Genomic DNA, 12086 nt, shown 5'->3' with positions numbered 1-12086 from the left:
TCTATTAAGTGCCTGTGTTTTGTAGAGTAAGTCTCTAGTCATTCTTTGAACATTATATCCTCACAAACAATGCATTTGACACTTTTTCTTATTTAGTAAACAACCACGTTCATAAGACGTTTACAAAAAATGTACAGCCTTTTTGTCGTTATGAGAATACAAACTGCAGAAAACTGAATAGATTTCCAGAGGAATGATAGATGTAGCCCATGACTCTCTGCCTGGTGCTGTCTGCCCCTTCATTTCAGTTCTTCTGATGAGGATGGACTCTCTGGGGGCTCCTGGCAGATGTGGAGAATAAAATATTTTAGCAGTATCGGCAGGGAATGTGATCAGGCAATGGAAAGGTCTAGTGGTCTATGGCTCGGATGAAGAAAAAGATCAAGTGCGTTGTATCCACCTTATTCTCAGTCTCCGGCTTCCCTGGCAATGATTTCTGTGTCGTGTGAAAAGCCTGGAGAAAGACTATCGTTAGCATACCAACAAAAGGAAACCAGCCCAAAGTTATCTATCTGATTAACACTAGTTCCATCACTAGTTTAAGGAATTGGCAGCCATCTCTCTCTCTCCGCCATAACATGCCATGTGTTGTAATGAAAGAAAGACCTGCAGCTCAGGTGGTTTAAACACACCAGCAAGGGGCACTCCCAGCTGTAAAACAATGAGATGGATCAAGGGGCACTCCCAGCTGTAAAACAATGAGATGGATCAAGGGGCACTCCCAGCTGTAAAACAATGAGATGGATCAAGGGGCACTCCCAGCTGTAAAACAATGAGATGGATCAAGGGGCACTCCCAGCTGTAAAACAATGAGATGGATCAAGGGGCACTCCCAGCTGTAAAACAATGAGATGGATCAAGGGGCACTCCCAGCTGTAAAACAATGAGATGGATCAAGGGGCACTCCCAGCTGTAAAACAATGAGATGGATCAAGGGGCACTCCCAGCTGTAAAACAATGAGATGGATCAAGGGGCACTCCCAGCTGTAAAACAATGAGATGGATCAAGGGGCACTCCCAGCTGTAAAACAATGAGATGGATCAAGGGGCACTCCCAGCTGTAAAACAATGAGATGGATCAAGGGGCACTCCCAGCTGTAAAACAATGAGATGGATCAAGGGGCACTCCCAGCTGTAAAACAATGAGATGGATCAAGGGGCACTCCCAGCTGTAAAACAATGAGATGGATCAAGGGGCACTCCCAGCTGTAAAACAATGAGATGGATCAAGGGGCACTCCCAGCTGTAAAACAATGAGATGGATCAAGGGGCACTCCCAGCTGTAAAACAATGAGATGGATCAAGGGGCACTCCCAGCTGTAAAACAATGAGATGGATCAAGGGGCACTCCCAGCTGTAAAACAATGAGATGGATCAAGGGGCACTCCCAGCTGTAAAACAATGAGATGGATCAAGGGGCACTCCCAGCTGTAAAACAATGAGATGGATCAAGGGGCACTCCCAGCTGTAAAACAATGAGATGGATCAAGGGGCACTCCCAGCTGTAAAACAATGAGATGGATCAAGGGGCACTCCCAGCTGTAAAACAATGAGATGGATCAAGGGGCACTCCCAGCTGTAAAACAATGAGATGGATCAAGGGGCACTCCCAGCTGTAAAACAATGAGATGGATCAAGGGGCACTCCCAGCTGTAAAACAATGAGATGGATCAAGGGGCACTCCCAGCTGTAAAACAATGAGATGGATCAAGGGGCACTCCCAGCTGTAAAACAATGAGATGGATCAAGGGGCACTCCCAGCTGTAAAACAATGAGATGGATCAAGGGGCACTCCCAGCTGTAAAACAATGAGATGGATCAAGGGGCACTCCCAGCTGTAAAACAATGAGATGGATCAAGGGGCACTCCCAGCTGTAAAACAATGAGATGGATCAAGGGGCACTCCCAGCTGTAAAACAATGAGATGGATCAAGGGGCACTCCCAGCTGTAAAACAATGAGATGGATCAAGGGGCACTCCCAGCTGTAAAACAATGAGATGGATCAAGGGGCACTCCCAGCTGTAAAACAATGAGATGGATCAAGGGGCACTCCCAGCTGTAAAACAATGAGATGGATCAAGGGGCACTCCCAGCTGTAAAACAATGAGATGGATCAAGGGGCACTCCCAGCTGTAAAACAATGAGATGGATCAAGGGGCACTCCCAGCTGTAAAACAATGAGATGGATCAAGGGGCACTCCCAGCTGTAAAACAATGAGATGGATCAAGGGGCACTCCCAGCTGTAAAACAATGAGATGGATCAAGGGGCACTCCCAGCTGTAAAACAATGAGATGGATCAAGGGGCACTCCCAGCTGTAAAACAATGAGATGGATCAAGGGGCACTCCCAGCTGTAAAACAATGAGATGGATCAAGGGGCACTCCCAGCTGTAAAACAATGAGATGGATCAAGGGGCACTCCCAGCTGTAAAACAATGAGATGGATCAAGGGGCACTCCCAGCTGTAAAACAATGAGATGGATCAAGGGGCACTCCCAGCTGTAAAACAATGAGATGGATCAAGGGGCACTCCCAGCTGTAAAACAATGAGATGGATCAAGGGGCACTCCCAGCTGTAAAACAATGAGATGGATCAAGGGGCACTCCCAGCTGTAAAACAATGAGATGGATCAAGGGGCACTCCCAGCTGTAAAACAATGAGATGGATCAAGGGGCACTCCCAGCTGTAAAACAATGAGATGGATCAAGGGGCACTCCCAGCTGTAAAACAATGAGATGGATCAAGGGGCACTCCCAGCTGTAAAACAATGAGATGGATCAAGGGGCACTCCCAGCTGTAAAACAATGAGATGGATCAAGGGGCACTCCCAGCTGTAAAACAATGAGATGGATCAAGGGGCACTCCCAGCTGTAAAACAATGAGATGGATCAAGGGGCACTCCCAGCTGTAAAACAATGAGATGGATCAAGGGGCACTCCCAGCTGTAAAACAATGAGATGGATCAAGGGGCACTCCCAGCTGTAAAACAATGAGATGGATCAAGGGGCACTCCCAGCTGTAAAACAATGAGATGGATCAAGGGGCACTCCCAGCTGTAAAACAATGAGATGGATCAAGGGGCACTCCCAGCTGTAAAACAATGAGATGGATCAAGGGGCACTCCCAGCTGTAAAACAATGAGATGGATCAAGGGGCACTCCCAGCTGTAAAACAATGAGATGGATCAAGGGGCACTCCCAGCTGTAAAACAATGAGATGGATCAAGGGGCACTCCCAGCTGTAAAACAATGAGATGGATCAAGGGGCACTCCCAGCTGTAAAACAATGAGATGGATCAAGGGGCACTCCCAGCTGTAAAACAATGAGATGGATCAAGGGGCACTCCCAGCTGTAAAACAATGAGATGGATCAAGGGGCACTCCCAGCTGTAAAACAATGAGATGGATCAAGGGGCACTCCCAGCTGTAAAACAATGAGATGGATCAAGGGGCACTCCCAGCTGTAAAACAATGAGATGGATCAAGGGGCACTCCCAGCTGTAAAACAATGAGATGGATCAAGGGGCACTCCCAGCTGTAAAACAATGAGATGGATCAAGGGGCACTCCCAGCTGAAAAACAATGAGATGGATCAAGGGGCACTCCCAGCTGAAAAAAATGAGATGGATCAAGGGGCACTCCCAGCTGTAAAACAATGAGATGGATCAAGGGGCACTCCCAGCTGTAAAACAATGAGATGGATCAAGGGGCACTCCCAGCTGAAAAAAATGAGATGGATCAAGGGGCACTCCCAGCTGTAAAACAATGAGATGGATCAAGGGGCACTCCCAGCTGTAAAACAATGAGATGGATCAAGGGGCACTCCCAGCTGTAAAACAATGAGATGGATAAGGGGCACTCCCAGCTGTAAAACAATGAGATGGATCAAGGGGCACTCCCAGCTGTAAAACAATGAGATGGATCAAGGGGCACTCCCAGCTGTAAAACAATGAGATGGATCAAGGGGCACTCCCAGCTGTAAAACAATGAGATGGATCAAGGGGCACTCCCAGCTGTAAAACAATGAGATGGATCAAGGGGCACTCCCAGCTGTAAAACAATGCGATGGATCAAGATGCTTTTGAATACACATTTGAACCTTTATTTAACTAGGAAAGTCAGTTAAGTATAAATTCTTATTTACAATGACTGCCTACTCTGGCCGCTGGGCCAATTGTTCGCTGCCCTATGGACCACTTTGTCACGGCTGGTTGTGATACAGCCCAGGATCAAACCAGGGTCTGTAGTGACGCCTCTGGGCACTGAGATGCAGTGCCTTAGACTGCTGCGCCACTCCTGAGCTCAAAATGAGCAGACTGACGGACGGTATAATGTCGTCCACCTTTTTGGCTTGTTGAATCTCATCTGTTGACTTGGACCTGTTCTTCACTGTATGTTTATGAGGAGAGGTTGGTTGAGCCTACATGGGAAACAGGAAAAGGAAATTGTTCAGACAGGATGATGTCACCAATTGACATACTTAAGTCTCCCCCCCAAAAAAAATGTTAAAGATACACTAACTTTATTCTGTGCTGACTCCATAGTAGTCTCTGCTAGCCCCAGGTTTTCTACGGTCTGTAGTTCAACGTCAATCTCTATCCACCGGTGACTGTAAAAGGAAACAGGACACCAGCTCAGTCAGGGCGCAGACTGAGGCTTCTCTCTGATCAGGGGCTCTCTGTGGTCCCAAGCAGGAAATTAACATAATAGATTGTTAGGTTTGTTATGGAGCTTTCTCAATTGCAATAGACTTGGTCTGAAATAGCCTACTAATTTGGGGGCTATAATGGGCGTAAGTGTTTTGCTGAGACTGTCAGACTGACCTTGTATAAACCAAAATGAGTGGTGCAAAGTCAAGGAAACTTATCCCATCACAGTGACAGCCCATAGTGTACTATTAATGTCTCATATAGGGAGGAGTATGTTGACTTTGAATAGGAACTAGAGTTACAGATAGTTTGCAGTACAGACTAGATGATATAATATCCACTTCTGTGTCACACACCTCTCTAACCCCTCACGTGCATGCGTATGTGTTTGAATGACATTTCCCATCTGGCTCCCATCAGGTTGTATGTATGATGTGTCGAAGAGGAAGCCAGAAGCAAATGGTGCTGCTTTTTAATAGAAGACAAACAGTGAGTCATGCATAATGTACCTCTCCGGCTATGGGTTTGACACTAAAAGCTAATGGGTTCTCTCTCTCTGTGTGTGTGTGTGTGTGTGTGTGTGTGTGTGTGTGTGTGTGTGTGTGTGTGTGTGTATTCTGATTCTAGCTTTGAGGAGAGCTCTGAAAGGCATCAAAGATGAAAACATACTTTACTCATACTTTTTAAGAAAAATAACATCATACAGCCTTGCTTATCATCCCCGAAAATAATATAATAAAAGTATTGTCCAAAATACACACCGCCATAACATGCAGAAACTAAAGACAAAATGACAGTTCAGAAAGCATCACCATGGCAACAACATGTCGGCAGGAGCCTAGTGGGCTAACTGAAAGAGCCCAACTGTCTGAGAGATACCCCCTTGGGGAAAGTCTTCTGCTACACATGACTGACTGACAGTCACTCATTCAGTCACTCATCCACTCACTCGGTCAGTATATCAGTCAGTCAGTCTCTCACTCACTCACTCACTCACTCACTCACTCACTCACTCACTCACTCACTCACTCACTACCTCAATCACTCATTCAATCACTCATCAATCACTCGGTCACTCACTCACTCCCCACTGGGCACACTGGTGGAATCAATATTGTTTCAACATAATTTGTCAATTGTGTGATGTGGGCTCAACCACTACCGTTTTCATCTAATTTCAACCAGCACTGTAAACATTGAAATGACAGTAAAACTTCAACTTAAATACACTGACTTAACCTGACTAAGAGGTTGCTAAATCAATGTCATTTCCATATAATCATCAGAACAATGTACTTATTCCACATTTTGTTGTTACAGCCTGAATTCAAATTCTTAATTAATTAAATAGATATTTTTTCTCTCACTCATCTACACACAATATCCTATAATGACAAAGTGAAAATATGTTTTTAGAAAAGTTTGCAAATGTATTGAAAATGAAATGCAGAAACTTCTCATTTACATAAGTATTCACACGCCTGAGTCATTACTTTGTAGAAGCACCTTTGGCGGCGATTACAGCTGTGAGTCTTTCTGGGTAAGTCTCTAAGAGCTTTGCACACCTGGATTGTACAATATTTGCCCATTATTCTTTTTTAAATTCTTCAAGATCTGTCAAGTTGATTGTTGACCATTGCAAGACAGCCATTTTCATGTCTTTCCATAGATTTTCAAGACGATTTAAGTCAAAGCTGTAACTCGGCCACTCAGGAACATTCAATGTTGTCTTTTTTAGGTTATTGCTGAAAGGTGAATTTGTTTCCCAGTGATGTTTGAAAGCAGACTAAACCAGGTTTCCCTTTAGGATTTTGCCCGTGCTTAGCTCTATTCTGTTTATTTGCATCCTAAAAAAACTCCCTCGTCCTTACTGATAACCAGCATACCCATAACATGATGCAGCCAGCACTATACTTGAAAATATGAAGAGTGGTACTCAATGATGTGTTGTGTTGGATTTTCAACGATTTATTTGGACATAAAGTGAATTTCTTTGCCACATTTTTTTGCAGTATTACTTCAGTGCCTTTAAAAAAAAATATATATATATTCTGTACAGGCTCTTTTCTTTTCACTCTGTCATTTAGGTTAGTGTTGAAAAGTAACTACAATGTTGTTGATCCATCCTCAGTTTTCTCCTATCACAGCCATTAAACTCTGTAACTGTTTTAAAGTCACCATTGGCCTCGTAGTGAAACACCTGAGTGTTTTCATTCCTCTCTGGGCAACTGAGTTAGGAAGGACACCTGTATCTTTGTAGTGACTGGGAGTATTGATACACCATCAAAAAGCCTGATTAATAACTTCACCATTCTCAAAGGGATATTCAATGTCTGTTTTTTTCTTCTTCATATCTACCAATCGATGCCCTCCTTCGAGGCATTGAAAAACCTCCCTGGTCTTTGTGGTGGAATTTCTGCTTGAAATTCACTACTCCATTGAGGAACTTACCGATAATTGTATTGTAAGGGGGTACAGAGATGAGGCAGTTATTCAAAAATCATGTTAACCACTATTATCGAACATGGAATGAGCCCATGCAACTTATTATACAATTTATTTATACAACTTATTATACAACTTATTACACATTTTTAATCCTGAACTTATTTAGATTTGCCATAACAAAGTGGTTGAATCATTATTGACTCAAGACATTTCAGCTTTTATTTTACAATTTTCTACAAACAAATTTCAACTTTGACATTATGGGGTACTGTGTGTTGGCCCGTGACACAGAATCTCAATGTAATCTCTTTTAATTTCAGACCGTAACACAATAAAATGTGGAAAAAGTGAAGGGGTGTGAATACTTTCTGAAGGCACTGTACTGTACATGTTGAAATTGCGTTGAAAATTCCACATAACAATGTTAAAAATATTTCATTTTATATTCCTATATTGGGTGGTTCAAATTATGTAGAATTGTATATTGATTAGACATATTTTATTTGACCTTGTTTCAATGTTGATAGTAAAATGGTATGTTTGAATCAACGTCATTGTATTAAGAGGTATATTGAAATAAGATGTGAAGCCACAGTCCAACAATTCCTGGCTGAACATTGAGTCCTTTTGGGTATATGAGGGGTAACGCACTTCAGTGAGAACGAGTCCACCATCCCGATGCCTACCTCTATGTACCCTGCTTAGCTTTAGAAACAAGCTTGTGTTTGATTTAACTGGCATATCATGTCAACACATTTAGACAGTGGTTGTCAGCTTCCATACTCATTTGTGTAGACTTCCTATATACCATTGAAAAGTTGAAAGTAAACTAACTTTTCTTACACAAGCTGTATGTGAAAGTAAAATAGGACTGAGGTTGGGTTTATGTAGGCTACAATGACATCTGATTTGCCAAACAAAGGACACCATCATTTGAACGTGAAGCTAGGTTTACTATTTGCATTTGTATTTATTAAAAAAGAGGACCATGTCTCGACAGAAATGGTTGACAAGCGCTTTACTGTGTGTGTGTGTGTGTGTGTGTGTGTGTGTGTGTGTGTGTGTGTGTGTGTGTGTGTGTGTGTGTGTGTGTGTGTGTGTGTGTGTGTGTGTGTGTGTGTGTGTGTGTGTGTGTGTGTAGTTGATGGTGAGCGCAGTGATGTGGGCTGGTGTGGATAAAATGCCAGGGCTGCATTCTTGTCCCAGTCCACCTCTGATGCAAAGGGTTAGTTCAGGGGTTAGTTAAATGGTTAGTTAAAGGGTTAGTTCAAGGGTTAGTTCAGGGGTTAGTTAAAGGGTTAGTTAAATGGTTAGTTCAGGGGTTAGTTATAGGGTTAGTTCAGGGGTTAGTTCAAGGGTTAGTCATATGGTTACTTCAAGGGTTAGTTCAAGGGTTAGTGCAAGGTTTAGTTATAGGGTTAGTTAAAGGGTTAGTTAAAGGATGGAAGGTAAGGGGACAATAAAATAAAATAAAACCTAAAATGGTTTTAACACTCATGTGCAGCATATTCTGCACTATAGTGGTTTGTATGACTCTCAATGGAAGCTGTGAAATTCACGGTCCACCCGTTGAGTCTATCAAAAAAACTGAACAAACCATTTCCAGTGAGATGTCACATTCCTTGACCTAGAATGGCAATGGTTATTTCCCAAATTACACCCTATTCCCTATGTGGTGCACTTCCCTATGTAGTGCACTGCAGGGCAGATAGGGCTCTGGTAATAGGGAATAGGGTGTCACTAGGCACAAAGCCGATGTCTAACCTAGAGGGGGTTCATGACCTTATGACAGTTTAGTGCCTTAGACTATGACACATCCCCTGACAACAGTCATAGTGTGTTAGGCTATGACGCATCACCTGACAACAGTCATAGTGTCTTAGACTATGACACATCACCTGACAACAGTCATAGTGTCTTAGACTGTGACACATCACCTGACAACAGTCATAGTGTCTTAGGCTATGACACATCACCTGACAACAGTCATAGTGTCTTAGACTATGACACATCACCTGACAACAGTCATAGTGTCTTAGGCTATGACACATCACCTGACAACAGTCATAGTGTCTTAGACTATGACACATCACCTGACAACAGTCATAGTGTCTTAGACTATGACACATCACCTGACAACAGTCATAGTGTCTTAGATTATGACGCATCACCTGACAACAGTCATAGTGTCTTAGACTATGACACATCACCTGACAACAGTCTTAGTGTCTTAGACTATGACGCATCACCTGACAACAGTCATAGTGTCTTAGACTATGACACATCACCTGACAACAGTCATAGTGTCTTAGACTATGACACATCACCTGACAACAGTCATAGTGTCTTAGACTATGACACATCACCTGACAACAGTCTTAGTGTCTTAGGCTATGACACATCACCTGACAACAGTCATAGTGTCTTAGACTATGACGCATCACCTGACAACAGTCATACTGTAAAACAACTCCACTAGCCGGTGATGTGGGCTTACTTCCTCGTGTCTTAGACTATGAGGCATCACCTGACAAATCCAATCAAATCAAATTGTATTTGTCACATGCACCGAATACAACGTGTGGACCTTACCGTGAAATACTTACTTACAAGCCCTTAACCGACAATGCAGTTCAAGAAATAGAGTTAATTAAATATGTTTTAAATAAACTAAAGTAAAAAAAATCTAATCAATCAAAAAGTAACGCTATTCATTTACATAACAATAACGAGGCTCTATACAGGAGGTACTGGTACCGAGTCAATATGCAGGGGTACAGGTTAGTCGAGGTAATTTTACACTGTGACAACAGTCCTAGTGTAAAACAACTCCACTATCAAGTGTTGTGGGCTGCTGTAAGCTGTTAAAAATACAATGACAAATGTAGAGATACTGTAAATAGCTAACCTCCTCAAGCTTTACAATACTGCAACAAAGCCATGCAAAGGAAGCTTACCTTGCTGTTCTGTATGAAGTCCAGCCCCGGGAAATGTAAGAGTTAGAGTGGGATGTGCAGAACAGTACAAAGACAGTGGTTTCTTTGAGAATCTGTAGCCTACTTGTACTCTCTTCTACAATGAGACACAGAACTGCTAAGAAACACGCCTGAGGATGGTTAAGTGGGGTGGCTAAGACTTCTTCTCTATCTCTCCTCCCCTCTGTCTCACTTGTTCTTCTTTCTCCCCTCTACGTAGAACCTGTTAGAGTGATTACTCCAAGTTATCAGTCCTCACCTCTTTATTTCTCAGTAAATGACACGTCCAGTACTGTATGAAGAGAAGCACAGATCCAAATATTCTTCTCTGTGAGCATCCGGTGTGCCGTGTGGACCAATCACGTCAAGGTATGTGTTTGAGTGTGTTTGTTTGAGTGTGTTTGTATGAGAGAGAGAGAGAGAGAGAGAGAGAGAGAGAGAGAGAGAGAGAGAGAGAGAGAGAGAGAGAGAGAGAGAGAGAGAGAGAGAGAAATAAATAATTGTTATTGTTTATTTCACTTTCGTTTATTATCTACATCACTTGCTGTGGCAATGTTAACATATACTTTCCATGCCAATAACGCCATTGAACTGAATTGAGAGAGAGAGAGAGAGAGTAACATTTACTGTTCATTTTTATTGTTTATTTCACCTTTGTTTATTATCTACTTCACTTGCTTTGGCAGTGTTAACATATGTTTCCCATGCCAATAAAGCCCTTGAATTTAATTGAGAGAGAGCGGCAGAGGCACAGAGATAGGGGGGTATTCAATTGGGTGAACAGCAGTTCCAGCTCAAGCTCAAAAGGCTAGAAACTACGTCATTAATCCTCCATTATCTCCACCCACCCCCCACACCCCCACACTCACCACTGAGGTCTTTCCCCTCCCTTTCTGTTCTCTCTCTTCTCCTTATCACGAAAGCATTATGGTCATCCTCCTTTTTTATTTGAATGCGTATGGAGTGAATACTAACAACCCAACAAAGGAGACTGAAGATAAAAGGCTACCAAATACTGAGGCAATCATCATCCATTTAATACTCCACAGTATCTCTTCACCCAGAGAGAGAGTAATTCATTCCAGAGATTACACTGTCAGAGATTACATTGTCAGAGATTACATTGTCAGAGATTACATTGTCAGAGATTACACTGTCAGAGATTACATTGTCAGAGATTACATTGTCAGAGATTACATTGTTGTGGCAAACATTTTATTCCAATGACAATATAATTGTATTTACACTTTACACTGTAGCTTATCAATGCATGCTTTTATTTCCCCCCACAAAATAAACAGCAGAACAGCAGCACAAAACACATGTAACTGTTCATATTTTGCATTTAAGTATATTAGTATACATCTGGTAAATATCATGGGGCAGTAGAAGTCACTGCACTGTAAATCAGCTGAATAAATTCATAACTAGCCTGTGTACCAGCCTGTTTAGCTAACATTCCACTAGCCTGGGTACCAGCCTGTTTAGCTAACATTCCACCAGCCTGGATACCAGCCTGTTTAGCTAACATTCCACTAGCCTGAGTACCAGCCTGTTTAGCTAACATTCCACTAGCCTGGGTACCAGCCTGTTTAGCTAACATTCCACTAGCCTGAGTACCAGCCTGTTTAGCTAACATTCCACTAGCCTGGATACCAGCCTGTTTAGCTAACATTCCACTAGCCTGGGTACCAGCCTGTTTAGCTAACATTCCACTAGCCTGAGTACCAGCCTGTTTAGTGAACATTCCATTCCTTGTAGTCTGTGTCATTGCTAAACAGACTGGTACACAGGCTAATTCAAAACCTGTTTATCGACAGCATGTCTCCCCTCCCTCCCTCACACCACAGTCTCCCTGCCAGGGTCAGGGTCAGGGTCTGAAATCTGGCTGTCTCCAGCTCCAGCTCTGTCTCAGTGAGCCTAAATCAATCCTGACCCTGTAGTTCCGCCAGTATCCTTCTTTCTGCTCTCCTCCAATGTTCCTCCTCCTGGTCCTCCTCATGTGCGCATCC

The 12086-nt window shown here is 42.8% G+C and overlaps 1 long non-coding RNA gene across 1 annotated transcript; it reads right to left on the bottom strand.

The window, feature by feature from the left end:
- On the bottom strand, nucleotides 1-4593 carry LOC139387812 (uncharacterized). Its single transcript, XR_011629224.1, has 4 exons — nucleotides 4524-4593; nucleotides 4345-4422; nucleotides 401-454; nucleotides 1-281 (listed from the first exon to the last, which is right to left on the bottom strand). It is a non-coding gene; the product is annotated as an uncharacterized lncRNA (long non-coding RNA).
- Between the last annotated feature and the right edge of the window lie 7493 nt (nucleotides 4594-12086).

The sequence above is a fragment of the Oncorhynchus clarkii genome, chromosome 29, assembly GCF_045791955.1.
Source record: "Oncorhynchus clarkii lewisi isolate Uvic-CL-2024 chromosome 29, UVic_Ocla_1.0, whole genome shotgun sequence".
Lineage (NCBI taxonomy): Eukaryota > Metazoa > Chordata > Actinopteri > Salmoniformes > Salmonidae > Oncorhynchus > Oncorhynchus clarkii.
Note: the sequence above shows the minus strand (reverse complement) of the source record. Positions and strands in the feature narration are given on the sequence as shown.